The sequence below is a fragment of the Vipera berus genome (genome assembly GCF_964194415.1).
Source record: "Vipera berus genome assembly, chromosome: 5".
Taxonomy (NCBI): Eukaryota; Metazoa; Chordata; class Lepidosauria; order Squamata; family Viperidae; genus Vipera; species Vipera berus.
This window is the reverse complement of record NC_138207.1, coordinates 52,547,695-52,564,607: the sequence shown is the minus strand read 5'-3', so window position 1 is coordinate 52,564,607 and position 16,913 is coordinate 52,547,695. Positions and strand designations below refer to the sequence as shown.

At 39.9% G+C, this 16,913-nt stretch overlaps 1 protein-coding gene across 7 annotated transcripts in view; it reads right to left on the bottom strand.

The window, feature by feature from the left end:
- The window catches only part of ADD3 (adducin 3), a 90,697-nt gene that overhangs the window by 30,602 nt on the left and 43,182 nt on the right, over positions 1-16,913 (bottom strand). For 2 of the 7 annotated variants that reach the window (XM_081328300.1, XM_081328303.1), the window contains one exon: positions 2,364-2,416. The exons of 3 other annotated variants lie outside the window; for them this stretch is intronic. The gene's annotated coding sequence lies outside the window, so the exon portion shown is untranslated. Of the gene's footprint in view, positions 1-2,363; positions 2,417-7,721; positions 8,005-11,122; positions 11,175-16,913 lie in introns of those variants that run through there. 2 more of the 7 variants (XM_081328304.1, XM_081328302.1) reach the window with 2 other exon arrangements.

Sequence of the window (16,913 nt, the reverse complement as noted above, 5' to 3'; positions counted from 1 at the left end):
AACAGCAAGATAAGTAACTGAAATGATACAGCAACTGGCAGATTTTACAAATGTTTACGTGAACAACTAATCTCAAACAACATTGCTATTCTATTTACATAATTCTTTCTATAGTGAAAGCCCATGTAGTTCTTCGTCTTTATCCACTTCACATAATATTTAACATTGGTCAATTATGTTAACAGTATTATCAAAAGTTCTACCAAAATGCTGCCACCTAGAGTTCATTTGACAGCATCTCATTTTGGAGGCCAGTAGAATCAACTGTCAACACAGCTAGAACTATTAGTAGCAGAGAAAAGACTCCAAATTTTCAGACAGGACTGCTGTGAACACAAGTCAAATTTTCAAATCTTTTAGGAAAGAACTTCCATATTCAAGGTCAAAATGTTGTAAAAAGACAATGGGAGTATTATTTCTTTGCACCAGTCTAGTTTTTTTTCCCTATCTGGGCTTTTCCCTTACTTTAAAAGTGTTCAAACAACTATACCAAATAATTTTAGTGTAAATAATTTCACTAAATATGTGTAGTTCTGTTAATGCCATTTATTCAGAGTCTGGTGCCTCATAAATATCTGATTTGTTCAAGGTCAATAAAGACTGGATCCAAAATTTATAGAAGAATTTTGCCCTTAACATTAATTTTACAATGCACTATAAAAGAAATGAGGCCATTTTCTATTACCATAGTACACGGTAATAAGATTGCAACACTAGTAGTATTGCATAAGTACATAATCTAACACACCACAAGAATCAGTCCTTGAAATCTGTTAAAATGCATCAACATGTAAACAGGCCTACTGATATGTTCTTAGACGGGCTCTCTTCCTCGAGTTACAAAAACTATAAATGTCAGATATTAGATTGGTAGCAAGAAGACATGGTTCTAGTCCAACCTTAGGTAGAAAAGTTTACTAACCCACCCTAAATCACAGGAGAAGAGGTGGCATTATATACATCTCTCTGAGCTCATGAATGAAGAGGTGGATGCTATATAAATCGATGTCTTTGGTTTTATATGTAGCTGATTATAGATATAATTTTTTCTCAAACAAACCAAAGAATACCACAAATATATTTTATGAGCAAGGCTGTCAAAGTTATTGAAGTCTGCTTTCTATAACTCTGAAATCATAAGTTTCATTCACAGTAATATACCATATAAGATTGTACAAGATAACATGAAGTAAGACAGAGTCCACCAAAGCTTACAAACGCCAACAACTAAATAATAAAAATGCAGTTGCTATTAAGAACAACTTTAGTAAAAAAATGATGCAATGCATCTGGGAAAGTGGGCATGCCTGAGAATCCACTGCTCATTTGACATAGCTCCAGTTCCTATTAACAGCTGACCTACTTCATTTCACCTGAAAGTAAACCCCAAGAAAAGATCGTTCATCTCACACACAGTTTAAGATGACAAGAATAAAACACAAACTTCCTGAGAAGCCACTGAATGATGTTCTTTCCTACATTTACCTTCTTTGCCTATAATCAGATGGGCTTTATGAATTATCAAGATCAAAGCACTCTGATGAAACAATAGGACTGACAGAATTTGAAAAACCTGTAGCATAAAATGTAGAAGTTTTATTACTTCTACTGAATATGAATCAGAAATTGAACAAGTCAAAGATTTTATGATTTAACAGATCCATTAGATGGACTGAGCCTTAAAACGGGCCAATTAATATGCAATGGGAATATCAGTGGAAATATTACTGCTACTATGAATATTATACTCACAGGTACAAGACTTTTAAATTATTATATTGGTGTCTAAAGAGATAATTTTTAATTTAAAATGTTGGAAATGAAATAAGGGAGTCTGCTTGGTCTACAAAAATAGTATTATTTTTGCTGGAACTATAATTTATCCAAAGTTAGACTTGCTCCTCATGGACAAGTTTTCAATTCATATTATTTTAGGATTTTTGCTATGAAGCCATTTTAAAAAGTATTAAATTTATTTTTGTCTCTTATATTACAGGAAACGGGACAGGAAACTTGCATGTTAAATGCAATGCTATTTTTAGCTAAATAGGAATTAGCTATTTAAACTTCCTAAAATAAAATTTAGTTGCAAATTACTGATCACATTAACAAAGACATTGAACACTTTAGGACAGTATTCTAAGTAAACGTTGACTCAGTTAGGATGCTTATTTAAAAATTGTATTATTCACCCACAGTTGCCTTGACCAGCTAAAACACTGAAAAAAGCATTTCCTGATAGGAAGTAAATTCCCCTATTTATCACAGGTTTTCTCCAAAAAGCATTTTTCCAGAGAAGGAATGTCACTTAAGTACAAAGTCTGACTCCCAAAAAAGAAGGTTAAAGTTATTGCTATAAATACCTGCTACCTTTCTCTTCATTATCTCATGATATGAGCTGGTTTCATCGGGATCTCTTTGTACAGAATAACAAAATTGAAAAATACATTATAAAATCTTTCTCACCATGAAATTACATAAAATAAATTCATGCACAGGTTTATCTATATTTGAGACTACCACATATTAGTAAACTTTATTTTTATTTCAGCATACATTTTATGTACCGTATATACTTGAGTATAAGCCGACTCGAGTATAAGCCGAGACCCCCAATTTCACCCCCAAAAACTGGAAAAAGTTGTTGACTCGAGTATAAGCCGATCCGCCGTTCTGCAAGCCTCTGCCGCCAGCAGAGGCTCGATCCGCCATTTTGCAAGCCTGAATACACAGGAATACCCTGTGTGGCCGCGGCTCTCGGGGAAGCCCTGGCTGTCAGCTTCCTCGCTCCACGCTGCCATTCGGGGCCCGCGCGTTCCCCGGGCAAATCGCGGCGCCCAGCAGGTGAGGAAACACGCCCGCTCCAGTCGCCCCCCCTTCCCTCAGGAGACGCGAAGCAAGTGACCGCCCGGAGCTTACCGAGGACTTGCTTCGGTGCTTCCAGGATCGCGCGCACCTCTCCCAAGCCGCCGCCGTCCGGAGACCTGCCGACGTTTGGGGAGGTTTGGGGAGGTGCGCGCGCACCTCCCCAAACGTCGGCAGGTCTCCGGACCTCTGCGCCCTGCCTGCCTGCTTCTTTCCGCAGCGGAAAGAAGCAGGCAGGCAGGGCGCGGAGGAACGGAGACCCGGCGACGTTTGGGGAGGTTTGGGCGCCTCCCCAAACGTCGCCGGGTCTCCGTTCCTCCGCGCCCTGCCTGCCTTCTTCTTTCCGCTGCGGAAAGCAGGCAGGCAGGGCGCGGAGGAACGGAGACCTGCCGACGTTTGGGGAGGTTTGGGCGCCTCCCCAAACCTCCCCAAACGTCGCCGGGTCTCCGTTCCTCTGCGCCCTGCCTGCCTGCTTCTTTCCAAAGCGGAAAGAAGCAGGCAGGCAGGGCGCGGAGGAACGGACACCTGCCGACGTTTGGGGAGGAGGCGCCCAAACTTTCCGCTGTGGAAAGAAGCAGGCAGGCAGGGCGCAGAGGAACGGAGACCCGGCGACGTTTGGGGAGGTTTGGGGAGGCGCCCAAACCTCCCCAAACGTAGGCAGGTGTCCGTTCCTCCGCGCCCTGCCTGCCTGCTTCTTTCCGCTGTGGAAAGAAGCAGGCAGGCAGGGCGCGGAGGAACGGAGACCCGGCGACGTTTGGGGAGGTTTGGGGAGGTGCGCGCGCACCTCCCCAAACCTCCCCAAACTTCGGCAGGTCTCCGGACGGCGGTGGCTTGGGAGAGGTGCGCGCAATCCCGGAAGCACCAAAGCCTCGGCCGCGCACAAGTCCTCGGTAAGTTTTTTTTGTTGACTGGAGTATAAGCCGAAGTGGAATTTTTCAGCCCAAAAAGTGGGCTGAAAAATTCGGCTTATACTCAAGTATATACGGTATTTATCAATCCATCAAATTTATATGGCTGCCCATACCACACAAAGTGACTCTGCATGGAGTACAATAAAACCAATCATTAGAATATAAAAAAAACTGTTAAAACAATTAAATTATTAACATGAGTAAAAGCAAGATTTCAAGAAGGGTTAATTAAAATGTTATATGCTGGTGTGGCTACATTTTTCACCAACCAAAGCTTCAGACACTCGTCAGTGGCAATATCATGTGCATTATAGTAGTTCATTTGGAGGATGAGAGTGCGAATAACCATAAACAGAGGCTAATAATCCAGGAATGGGCACAAGTGGCACACAGTATGTGCAAAGGCTCTCTTAGCTATGATTGCCATCAGCTCTTTGAGCTGGAGTCATGAATCCAGAAGGACACCCAGATTGTGAACTGAATCTGTTTGGGGCAGGGCAACCCCTCCAAAGGGATACAATTTGTGATAGATTCGAAAGGTGGTAAAACTCAAAGTCACTCAGTCTCGCCAGAGTTTAAGTGTGGCCTGTTGTTCTGCATTCAGATCCCTATAGGCATTGGGAAGACAACAACATTGCTTAGTTCACCAGGGGACAGGAGTGGAGAAGTATCACTGAGTATTATCAGCACAGTTGATGGTGAAGGTTGATTTTCCTGCAGTAGTTTCATGTATAAGATAAACAGGACACAGCACCAACACATATGGGTCAAGGGTCAGACCTATCACTTCCATCAACAACTTGTACCAGCCCCCTAGGAAGAAAGTGCTCTAGTATAATACAATGTCAACCTTTCCTAATTGCTGAAACCAATCCAGAATGATACCCTGGTCAATGATATCAGAAGCTATCAAGGGTCAAGAAGCACCAGAATAAATGAACTACCCCCATTCTGTCCCTGCCAAAGATCATGCAAAAATGCAACTAATCCAATGTCCAGGCATGAAACTTAATTAAAGGGGTTCCAAGTAATTCATTTCATCAAGAGTCCACTGAAGCTGCTACGTGCCCACCTCTCCACAATCTTCCTTAACAAAGGAGATTGGAAGAAAAGTTGTTGAGTATGGTGGGATCAGAGGTTGGCGAACTAATGTCTCCATAAGTGACAAAGGGATAACCTCAAGGATGAAGTTACTACCTCTCTAACCACTTACATGTCACTCTCTGGGCAGCCTTGCCCAATCAGGAAAAGCTTGGGTCTAAAAAGAATCATAAGAATCTTGTTCCAGGTTCAAACATTCCCAGGTAACAGAGCAAAACTGTGCCCCAAGCATCTCCACAAGGTTTACATCTAATTGGGAACAAATTCAAGCAATTTTTTCCCCAAAAGATGCTATGGCACTATATTACCAAAATATCATTTACATTTAATTAAACTTATTAAGCAAAGTATGATCAATGCTAGCAGAACAGAGTCATTTCACTTTTGATAAAGTTATCTTTTTTTCCTAAATACAAGGACCTGGCAGACAGTCTGATTATTTAATTGCCAGGTTATGTCTAATCTGTAATCAGTAATTTATTCTGTTCTATTGTTAAATAGAAATCATCCTATTTAATGATTAATCATTAAATACTACCTACACTTAAACAATGAAATATGTACTATCATGCTGTGATCATATTACTCCTATGTCTTTTTTTAGAAAAATGTGATGAATGAATGAATGAATGACTACAATTATTACTATTCATGTTTCTGGTGACACTGAACAAATAGTACAGTTATGTCCAGGGTCCCCAAAGTTTTGGCTGCTGTTTCATCCCCATGGTCACGTAATCAAAATTTGGTTGCTGGGAGCCTGCCTTCAATTTCCTCCACCTGTACCTCTCCTGCCTCATCTCTGCCCTTTTGGCCCTCCTGAGCTCTACTGACTTTGCCAGCCATGTGATCCTTCATTCCACCAGCTCCAGCTGACATTTGCCATTTTCTTCCTCCTACCACTGACAATAACTAATCATTTCACTGTAATTAGGATTGGTCAATAAACAAATATACTAATTATTTGTACTGCTTAAAACTATAATTTTTTCAGGAAACAATGGGTTTTCTTATTTTTGAATAATTTCTGAAATCTGACTTTCATTTTTGAGAGTCACTCTCATTTCTTGTTCCACATTTATTTTTGTCTGATATTTGTTTTTTATAGACTTTAGAAATAACTAAAAGCCAATAGAAAGAATATATGTGGTGCAGAGTTAAACTGTGGAGTTCTTGGTTATTTGCTTGGGGATGTTTTATTACTCAACTAGGTAACATCATTAGTGTGAGTGAATGTGAAGTTTTTATATACAATAGCTTCTCCTGACAGTGCTGGTAGGGGCATGGTTTTCTCTTTAGTAGTTCCTTGATTAGGGTGTTGTTTTCTGCTTATTTACTTATGTGTTAATTTCTGCTTGCCCTGTTTCTTCTTAGCTTATCTCTTTTGAGTGATGTGTAAATATGGTATATTTCTATGTGTCTATAGATAGCTGATTTGTCCGAATGCCAAGCTTCCAGGAATTCTCTGGCATTTTTGCATTTGGCTTGGTTTAGGATGCTCAGTTTCTTAGTTGAGACTATGGTTCTGTTTATCTATGTGTTGTGAGATTAAAGAATTTTCATCATGTCTTCTGACTGCTGGTTGGTGTAGATGGACGTTCTTCAAGTGTTCTGCCTGTTTGTCCTACATAATGGCTGTTGCAGAGCTTATACTGTATGTTGTAGATTACTCATGAGTCATTTACATTTAAATATGTGTGAATCAGTATTTGAATTACTACAGCTGAATATATTCATCCTGCTTTGAGTTTTAAATTTTCCCTTCCACAGCTGCAAAGGAAATGGCAAGAGAACAACACAGGCAAGCATAGATTGGCAATTAATTCCATTTATAATGGACCAAATGATTGCACATAGAAGAATCAGCTTAATTCCTTTAGGGGCAGTTGCAACTGAAAACTGATCTTGTGTTTTCAGAGGCACAAGCTGCTTGTAACATGTTAGGAATGTGCACTGATCACATGCAGATGAAGAAATCAAATCCAGATCTGTCTTTGCAATTTTTGTGCTACACATCTTAATTAAGAGACCAAGTTTATCCTCTGTTCACCATTCCCCTTGATAAAAGTGAATAACTCCCAGGTCAATCAGACTATGAATCTAGAGAGGAGAAAGGTGTTTTATTGACAAATGGAAAATATGACATTCTAAAATAAGGTATTAATGTAACACAAAATCCTAGTCAAAACAAATAAATGGCTAAGATAGGTTTCATGAAAGAACTTTGAGGATTACAGTATTCATAAATATCATAAAACTAAACCAAGTAAATTTTAATTGTGATGAACAAGCTTGCAGAAGTGCTTTTCATAGTTTCTAGTCCACATCATAAGTTAAAACAAAGATATTAAGTGGAATCAGAGTTTTAGTAAGCAGTACACTGTTTTTTTAGCAATATAATATTTTGCTAGGAATTTTTTAAATGTAATATGGCTGCTAATACAAAATTGACATGCCAAATGCTTTTCACAGACCTTTCGCTACCACAGAAAGGCGGTGCAGTGGCTCAGCAGTTAAGACCCTGGACTTGTTGGCTGGAAAGCCAGTAGCCCAGGTTCAAGACCCGAGGGCCACATGACGGGATGAACTCCCGTTCTTGCCCCAGCTACTGCCAATCTAGCAGTTCAAAAGCATGCAAATGTGAGTAAATAGGTACAACTTTGGTTCTGTGATGTCATACTGTCCATGATTGTGGAAATGTCTTTGGACAGCACTTGCTCAGTGGCCTTGAAACAAAGATGAGCAACCCCCCCCCGAGTCAGCAACAACTAGCGGAGTAAAATCTGCAGGGACTCCTTTATTTTTTTTACCTCCCTGTTACAGAACCACTGTTGATTTTCTTACCTTCCAGAACTTTATGAATAGAATGGTCTATAGCAGAGGTCCCCAACCTTTTGGGCACCAGGGACCGGTTCCATGGAGAGAGGTTTTCCCGCAGACCGGATGGTGCGTGGTTTTGTGTGCTGCCTGCATCCCGAGGATGGGGCTTTGCTTATTTGTGCGGACCAGTTGCTGGCATGCCACGGCCTGGTACTGGTCCACGGATCAGGGGTTGGGGACCTCTGGTCTATAGTATTGAATTAGATACTGGAAAAGATTTTCCTAACAGCATATGAGCCAGGCATATCTAGTGCATTACAAAAAGAACAACAATACATTTAAGAAACCTCAATATTTCTTTTGAGTAGATTTAATTTAATTTAATTTAATAATTTGATTTCTATACCGCCCTTCTCCCGAAGGACTCAGGGCGGTGAACAGGGCAACACACAATAAAAAACCAGATACAAAAATTAAAAAACCATTAAAAACCAATTAAACATCATGCCCATAAAATCAATACATAATTAAGTTAAAAACTAATTTTAAAAACCCAACCCCATCCCGTCAGACCAGGCCAGCTTGTTCAAAAAAGAATGTTTTAAGATCGCGCCGGAAGGAGCGAAGGTCGGGGGCCGTCCGGAGCTCAACCGGTAAGCTGTTCCAGAGGTCTGGCACGCCCACAGAGAACGCTCTCCCCCTGGGGGTCACCAATCGGCATTCTTTGATCGGCGGCACCCTGAGGAGGCCCTCTCTGTGGGAGCGCACTGGACGGAGGGACATTGACGCCGGTCGCAGGTGTTGCCGTAGGTAATCCGGACCCATGCCATGAAGGGCTTTGTACGTCATAACTAACACCTTGAACCTCACCCGGAGAGCAACCGGTAGCCAATGCAGCTCGCGGAGCAGAGGTGTAACATGGGAGTATCGGGAAACTCCCAAGACGACTCGCGCGGCTGCATTCTGCACCAGCTGGAGTCTCCGGGTGGACCTCAAGGGCAGCCCCATGTAGAGAGCATTACAGTAGTCTAGACGAGAGGTCACGAGCGCATGAGTGACTGTGCGCAAGGCATCCCGGTCTAGATAGGGCCGCAACTGGCGCACCAGGCGAACCTGGGCAAAGGCCCCCCTAGTCACAGCTCCAATATGCTCTTCCAAGGAGAGCTGTGAATCTAGAAGGACCCCCAAGTTGCGGGCCCTATCTACGGGGGGTAATAGCTCACCCCCCATGGCCAATGATGGGATAATCGGAATTTCCCGGGATGCCGGCACGAACAGCCACTCAGTCTTGTCAGGGTTGAGTCGAAGCCTGTTCCTCCCCATCCAGACCCGGACCGCCTCCAGGCAACGGGACATCACGTCGAGGGCATCGCTGGGGTGGTTTGGGGTAGAAATAAAAAGTTGGGTATCATCAGCATATTGGTGATACCCAACTCCAAAACCACGAATGATCTCACCCAGCGGCTTCATATAGATGTTAAACAGGAGAGGCGAGAGAACCGATCCCTGAGGAACTCCACAAATGAGAGGTCTCAGGGTCGATCTCTGCCCCCCTGCCAACACCGACTGCGAACGTCCCAGGAGGTAAGAGGAGAACCACTGGAGAACCGTGCCTCCCACTCCTAACCCCCTGAGACGTCGCAGCAGGATACCATGGTCGATGGTATCAAAAGCCGCTGAGAGGTCTAAAAGGACTAGGACAGAGGAACAACCCCTGTCCCGAGCCCGCCAGAGATCATTCACCAGCGCGACCAATGCCGTCTCCGTGCTGTACCCGGGCCTGAAACCCGATTGGTACGGGTCTAGGTAGTCAGCTTCCTCCAAGAACAAAGGGAGCTGATGCGCCACCACGCTCTCAACAACCTTCGCCAAAAAGCGAAGGTTGGAGACCGGACGATAGTTGTTTAAAATTGCTGGGTCCAAGGCAGGCTTCTTGAGAAGGGGTCTCACCACCGCCTCCTTCAAGGCGGCGGGAAAACTACCCTGACTCAAAGAAGCAGTAATCACTGCCTGGAGCCAGCCTCGTGTCCCATCCCGGGCTGCATAAGTCAGCCAGGAGGGGCACGGGTCCAACAAACACGTGGTGGAGCTCAGCTTCCCCATGATCTTGTCCACTACTTCAGGGGTCACAGGATCGAACTCTTCCCAGATTAAATCGACAAGACCGCCCGTATCCTCTTCGTCAGACTCTGCCCAGTCGGAGTCCAAACCGGTCCGGATCCGAGCGATTTTGTCCGACAGAAATCGACTAAACTCCTCGGCTCGACCCTGCAAGGGTTCCTCCCTCACCTCCTGATTAAGGAGAGAGCGAGTCACCCTAAACAGGGCGGCCGGGCGATTCTCTGCGGACGCAATGAGGGTGGCAAAGTGGTTAGACCTAGCCACCCTCAATGCTGCGAGATAAGTTCTCGTAAACGACCTTAGTCGTAACCGGTCGGATTCGGATCGGCTGGACCTCCAACAGCTCTCTAGGCCCCGTCTCCGACGCTTCATCTCGCAGAGCTCCATGGAGAACCATGGGGCCCGTTGGGATCTGCGTCGGGTCAAGGGTCAAGATCTCTTATATTTTTAAAATTGTAGCAATTTTTCTAAAGTGGAACACTTGGTAACATTGACATAATTTATGTTTAGAGTCAATTTTAGGATCTATTTAGGATCTAAATAGATCCTAAATCTAATCAAATTATATTACAATTTATTGATGCAAATATAGCTTGCACAGTATAAAAGTAGTTCACAACATAAAATACTTTTTTTAATCTTATATATTTCTATCTGTATCAATTTTCTCCTCTGGACTATTGGTGACATATTTAAGTACTGATGTGAAATTTTAACAGAACCAGCAGCTATAAACAATTGTTCACAGAAAAGTGTATGGCAGAAGTAGAATACATTGCAGCAGTTGCTACTTATAAAAGATGAGTGGACTTTCAGTCCTTGGTTCAAAGGCAAAACTGAGAAATAACCAACACAACTTACTGCATTTACAACTTCTAAAATATTTGTTATTTTTGAGAAGTTTATAGATGTAGAATCTAAACTATTACGTAATTTGCAAACATACATACTAAAGACATATGTACAATTATTTCTTTTGATTTACCCTTTTTAAAAGGCGAGCATATTTTTAGCTAAAGTTAATTATTTATATTATTAAATATTTAATTCAAACACAAATATGATGTGACTTGACTTGTTTTCCTTTGTAAGAGAATGTATACTAAGAAATTTAAGCTGAACATTTGTTTGCAATAGGACAGCCCCTTAGAGATTACGTAATTTGGTGCAGGTGAAGAAAAGCTTTCCTCTAGCTTAAGGTTGGCAGCCTGGAGTAGCTAAGGCAAGCATCACAGGAAAGCCAGCATGTTATGCAAATACTGCTATTATTAATACAATTCAAGGGATATACAGTTATCTCTCACCAGCTTTCTGTAGTTATATGTCAGAAGAGTCTATAATTTTTTGAGAGTCTAAATGATTTTCCACAGCATGTTTTCTATCTTGGCAGTCCCATATTCCCTAAAGAGGATGTTGTCAGTAACTCCCATTCAAATCTGCAATGTCTACAACTGCAATAAGAAGAAAAACTTTTACTTCTAGATATTAACTTGAGATGGTCATATATTAGGGAAAATAAATTGGCTATATACTTTTGTTATATATAATTTGGCGGCCCCACTGGAAGGGAAAGGGGGAACCAGGCTGCATGAATGGCAGGCCAGTGCACATGTGCAGCTCCACTTATGTGAGCTAGCACATATGCATGTGCGTGCCAGCCTGCTGCTTGTACAAGTGTAGCTGCGTGCACATGCCTGCTGGCCTGTCTCTCGTGCAGTTCGGTTCCAAATAGGCCATGGCCTGGCAGTGGGCCGTGACCGTGGCCACGGCCTGGTAGAGAGCTATGGTCCAGAGTTGGGGACCCCTGATATAGACAATTTCAAAGAAAAGGTAAATTATTTCATTCAACTGATTTCACTATTTTGTTTTCTAATACTGGTAAAGCAATTTTTCAATCACCCCACCACTATAATGTAATGAGATAGGAACAAATTTGCCAGACCATGCTAACTTAATTACACAGTCAAGCTGTGGATGGAATGTCAGGTTCCCCATCCTACTCTGATCAATATTCCTAAATTTTTATAATTTTAGCCATATTCTATGTTTTACTTTTATTTTTCCCCCTAATTTATTTTAGAGATGATTATTTTAACGTTATTATAGTTGATCTGAAACTTTATAACCTAAAATGAAGTTATAAACATGCAGATAAACAATCCCTCCATCCCAGTTGCCCAAATAAAATGGTTAGTTCTCTTATAAATTATCAGAAGGTTGACATTTAATAAGTTATGGAATGCAGCCTCTTGTTTTGATGTATTCATGAGAAAAGCGATTAGCAGCTGAACTATTAAAAACCAAACCTATTTTAGAATGTAAACCAATTACTAATTGGAATGAAAAACTTGCTGCTGTTTTAAAGAACTAGACTTCAGTAAAAAATATGAATAATATTGTTTATTCCAGAAGTCCCCAACCTTTTGGGCACCAGGGACCAGTTATGTGGAGAGAGGTTTTCCCGTGGACTGGAGGGGGCGTGGTTTTGTGTGTTGCCTGCATCCTGTGGATGGAGCTTTGTCTGCGCAGCCGGTTGCTGGCATGCCACGGACCGGGGACCCCTAGTTTATTCTACAGATATAGCATGGTTGTTCCTGTATATACTTCCCAGTTGAAGCCTACCTTTTAAGCATTTGGATTTTCAAAACAGCCAGAATATGTACCTAGAAAAATATCTGCCTCATAAAGTATGAAGGAATCCTAGGACACCATATAATTCCCAATTTGATATATTTAAATTACAATTACTGAACATTTGCTAGAATTTTCTTTCAACCATTGCTTGTATATATTAGCTGCTTCTAAAAGTATGGACTTATAAAGCAACAGAATATAATAATATTGTTCACTTCTATCATCTGTGGATCTACTGCACTGACATGTATTCCCCAAAGTTGGGGAGCTGTGTCCATGACCTCTTGCAATGGTCTGTTTTTCTTTTTTTAAATCTTGATTCTGATAACATAACTGAACTGAGTGAAAACAAAAACAAAACAAAAAACCCCTATAGCTGAATGTCTATGGAGATTTTCAGTCATCCAAGTCATGGTTGGACTTCGTATTTGCTTGAAGACATTTTGGTTCTCATCCAAGAAGCTTCTTAGGTTCTGAAGAAGTGAAGAAATCTTTTGGATGAGAAACAAAATGTATTCAAGCAAAAACAAAGGAAGTCCAGTTGCTCTTTGAAAAAAGTACCTTTGGGACCCTACAGCTAAGTAAAAGAAAACACTGGCTCTCCCAATACTACTTGATTAAACTTCAATTCACTTTATTATTTATTTATTTATTAGGTGGGTGTGTTGCCCATCTCATCTTATTATGAGACTGTCTTTAAAGGCTACTCAGAAATTGCAGTTGGCACAAAATGCAGTACTTCAGATTTTGAGATTTGTTTTACCTATGGAACACCTATATTTTGTGTCCTGCATTGGTTGCCAATAAATTTCCTTAGATAATTCAAAGTACTTATTTAAACACTTTGGTATCTTAAGAAGTGTCTCTTCATGGTAGAACTGTCCTGACTTTTGTTGCCCTGGATAAGGATGTTTTCTGGATTCCATATACAGCGTGTGAATGGGGAAGAAGGTCTATGTTTTTCCCCCCCCCCATAATAGCCATTGCAAGTTTCTTCTGCAAGGCTGCCAAGACAGAGTGTTTTCATGGTGCCTCTGGCTGTTATTGTTGCTGGGTTAGATGGGGTTGGCACCAATAATGTCTTACTGATTTTGATTTAGGGTTTTTAATTGGGATTGTTTTTACTTGTGATTTTGTATTTTATGAGTATTACATTGCAAACTGCTGTGAGTCATTTAGATTTGGCACTGTATAAACATACCAAATAAACATAATTGTGCTATAAAAATCATATTCAAGCCCAACCTCGTTTTATATATAAATGGGACAGATAAATGAACAAACATGCTCTGCTGCACTAATATGATTCTGAATTAAACAAAAAATGAACAGATGAGTACACTTTTTGATAAGCATTTCCTATGGAATGCTAACTGAAATAAATATTCAAATTTTGAGGTTAATTTTAATGTGAAAACTATGACTTAAATATGTAAAAAGGTTTTTAAAAAATAAAAATTCTATTCATGTGAGACAAACTGCATTCCTCAAGACATTCTGTTGATTCAATAATCCCATACAAACTAACTTAATGAACCAGGAGTGGACTAAAGAGAACTTGGACTCATAGCAGATTGCTTAATAAAATGGTAAACCAGTATGAACATAAAATAATTTCCATCCAAATATTTGGTCTAGCTTCAGTTAGGAAACACAACAACATGGTGAAAGTATTAAACTTATTTTATTCCTTTATTTAACAACATTTCAATCCCAACCCAATCTTAACAGATCTGGGTGGGGGAAAACCTAAAAAATTCTCACATGAACCATAAGCAACAGTAATAATTGCAACTCATTTCCCTTAATTTCTAATAATGACACCCCCAAATCAGTTCAACCCAAAGGCATGGTGAAACAGGACTAGTTTAACCTGCTTTCAAAATACATGCAAGTTATGAATGAAAGTTTCACAAAGTGGGGGGGTTACACAATGGAGATCTTAAAAGTGAAAGATAGTTCTGTAGGGATTTATTATGGATAGGTTGATATGAGCAGCTATATCATATAGAATCAATTGTGATAATTTGGAATTTTTAAAATATGACTAAAGCCCAATCTTAGCTTAATACTGCAACATCATGAAAACCAAAACACAACACTCAAATATTATATTTATATATGGAGAATAAGCAACCTGTGGCTCATACACTTGTAATTCATAAGCTACATGCAGTTTTTTTTTAACTTCTTGAACCTTTCATCCATCTGCCAACATCATACCACTGAATCACAAGAATGTTTTTTGTGTGTCTCAACATGGTAGTAAAATAGGAGTCTTAGGCTTTGGTAAGTTTAACAGCCTCTTTTACTAATCCCCACCATCTAAAAATCCATAAAAAGAATGCCAAACTTTCCAGTCTACCATCTCATATAATATCGTTACTGCAAACATCCATCCATTCTTAGTGGAAGTCTATATATACCCATCTACAGCTTGGGATAGGGCTTTTTCAGTTATAATGCCACAAATGTGAAACTCATTTCCCAGAAGAATACTGCCATTTACACTGGCCTCTAGAAAGGCTTAAAAACACATTTTCAAGTAATCTATATCTAGAGAAGTATTTTTACTTTTATTAATAGATTTATTGCCTTCAGGATGCTTGATTTTGTTACAAACTCAAGACATTTCTAGTTCTGTCTTTTTAATGGGTAATTTAAAAATAATAAACATTTAAATAAATTTGCTGCAGCCCCTAGTAGCCAAATTAAAATAAGTATTTAAAAAAATTAAAAGGTAGGCTGCAATTACTAAAGACTACCCTTTATTCAACCAGTGAAAATATCAGGTTGCCATTAACATTAGAGAACTCTTAGTACAAATAAATCCTAAAATACTAATCAGCAAAGTTTCTGCTCAGTGAATCATACTTATCTGTAACAGTGAGGCAAATTAAATGATTTTTCCCATGTGTGAGTGATCTGATTTCCATAAATTTTATTTTTAAGTTAAATTGATGACATACCTTTCTTATCATTTCAACATGTTTTTCCTTAATGATTTAATGTTTAATAGTGTTCTGTATCTGTTTTTCATGTTGTTTATAGGATTTAAGTTGTTTTCTGACTTTTTCTTTATGTAAGCCACCCAGACTTTTGACAATGAAATAAGCTATAAATTTTCGCAAATAAAATAAACAATGTAGAAAGTATATTATAATAAAAAGCTAAAAGGTACCAGAAATGATAATTTCTGGCTGGGAGGAAACTTAGGAACTGTGAGAAACAGCCAGAAGTAAATTAATCTATTGAACTATAGCTACAAAAACGACAACAATTTCTATTGACATGATATTCTGAGTAAAACAAACTAATGCTAAGAAATGTGTTAATAATTTATTTTATTTTATTCTTTTTAAAATGCTTTTGCGCTAACCTAAAACATCTTAATGTTATCAAAAAGGTGTAATGAGATTGCTAAATTGATAACACATGTTGACAACAGCTTACACAGTTTAATGGGGTAAAGAATAAGACTTTATCTGTTTACTACTTGTTTGCAACAGTCACCTATTTCTATAATAATTCATCACGTTTTTATGAAACTCTTCCCTAATGATGCTAGATTTAATAAACACTATGTTCTCTTTACAGGCATACTGTGTACAGGTAGTTCTCAACTTATGACCACAACAGAGCCCAAAATTTATGTTGCTAAATGAGACATTTGTTAAGTGAGTTTTGCTCCATTTTATGACTTTTCTTACCACATTTGTTAAGTGAATCACTGCAGTTCGAAAATTAGCAACATGGTTGTTAAGTGAATCTGGCTTCACTTACTGACTTTGCTGGTCGAAAGGTTGCAAAAGTGGATCACATTACCCTGAGACATTGCAACCATCATAAATATGAACCAGTTGTCAAGCATGCGAATGTAAATCACTTGACCATGGGGATGCTGCAATTGTCATTAAGAGTGAAAAATGGTCTTAAGTCACTTTATTCAGTGCTGTTGTAACTTCAGTCACTAAATGAACTGTTATAAGACATTTATAATATGTAACTGCATATTCACTGAGTATAAGCTGTAACAAATTTTAAGATTCTGTTGACTATTTTAAAGTCAAAAGAAATACTGTGAACAAACAAAACGTATGTCTCAAGTTTCTCCCCCTTAAATTACACAAAATTAAGTTTCCTTATTTTGAACAGCTATGAATATTAGCAGAGAACAAATAATTTATTTTCCCCAAGCCAGCTTTTGCATTGCAAATATGATTGTCCTTTGAAGAGGCTCAGAAAACCTACATCTCAAAACCTGAAATGTAGTTGTTATCAGGAATAACGGGCCTGGGTGCTAGCCACAGTGGCAGAGTGGCTGGGCCTTACACCTGCTACCCCATAGAGGTGAGAGCTCTATGGGGTATGCCTCACCCAGAGTACGTTCTGGACCACCTCCGGAAGCAGAGACACAACCCATCGTGAGAGGATGAGGAGTGGCCTGCTTCTGGGGGTTCG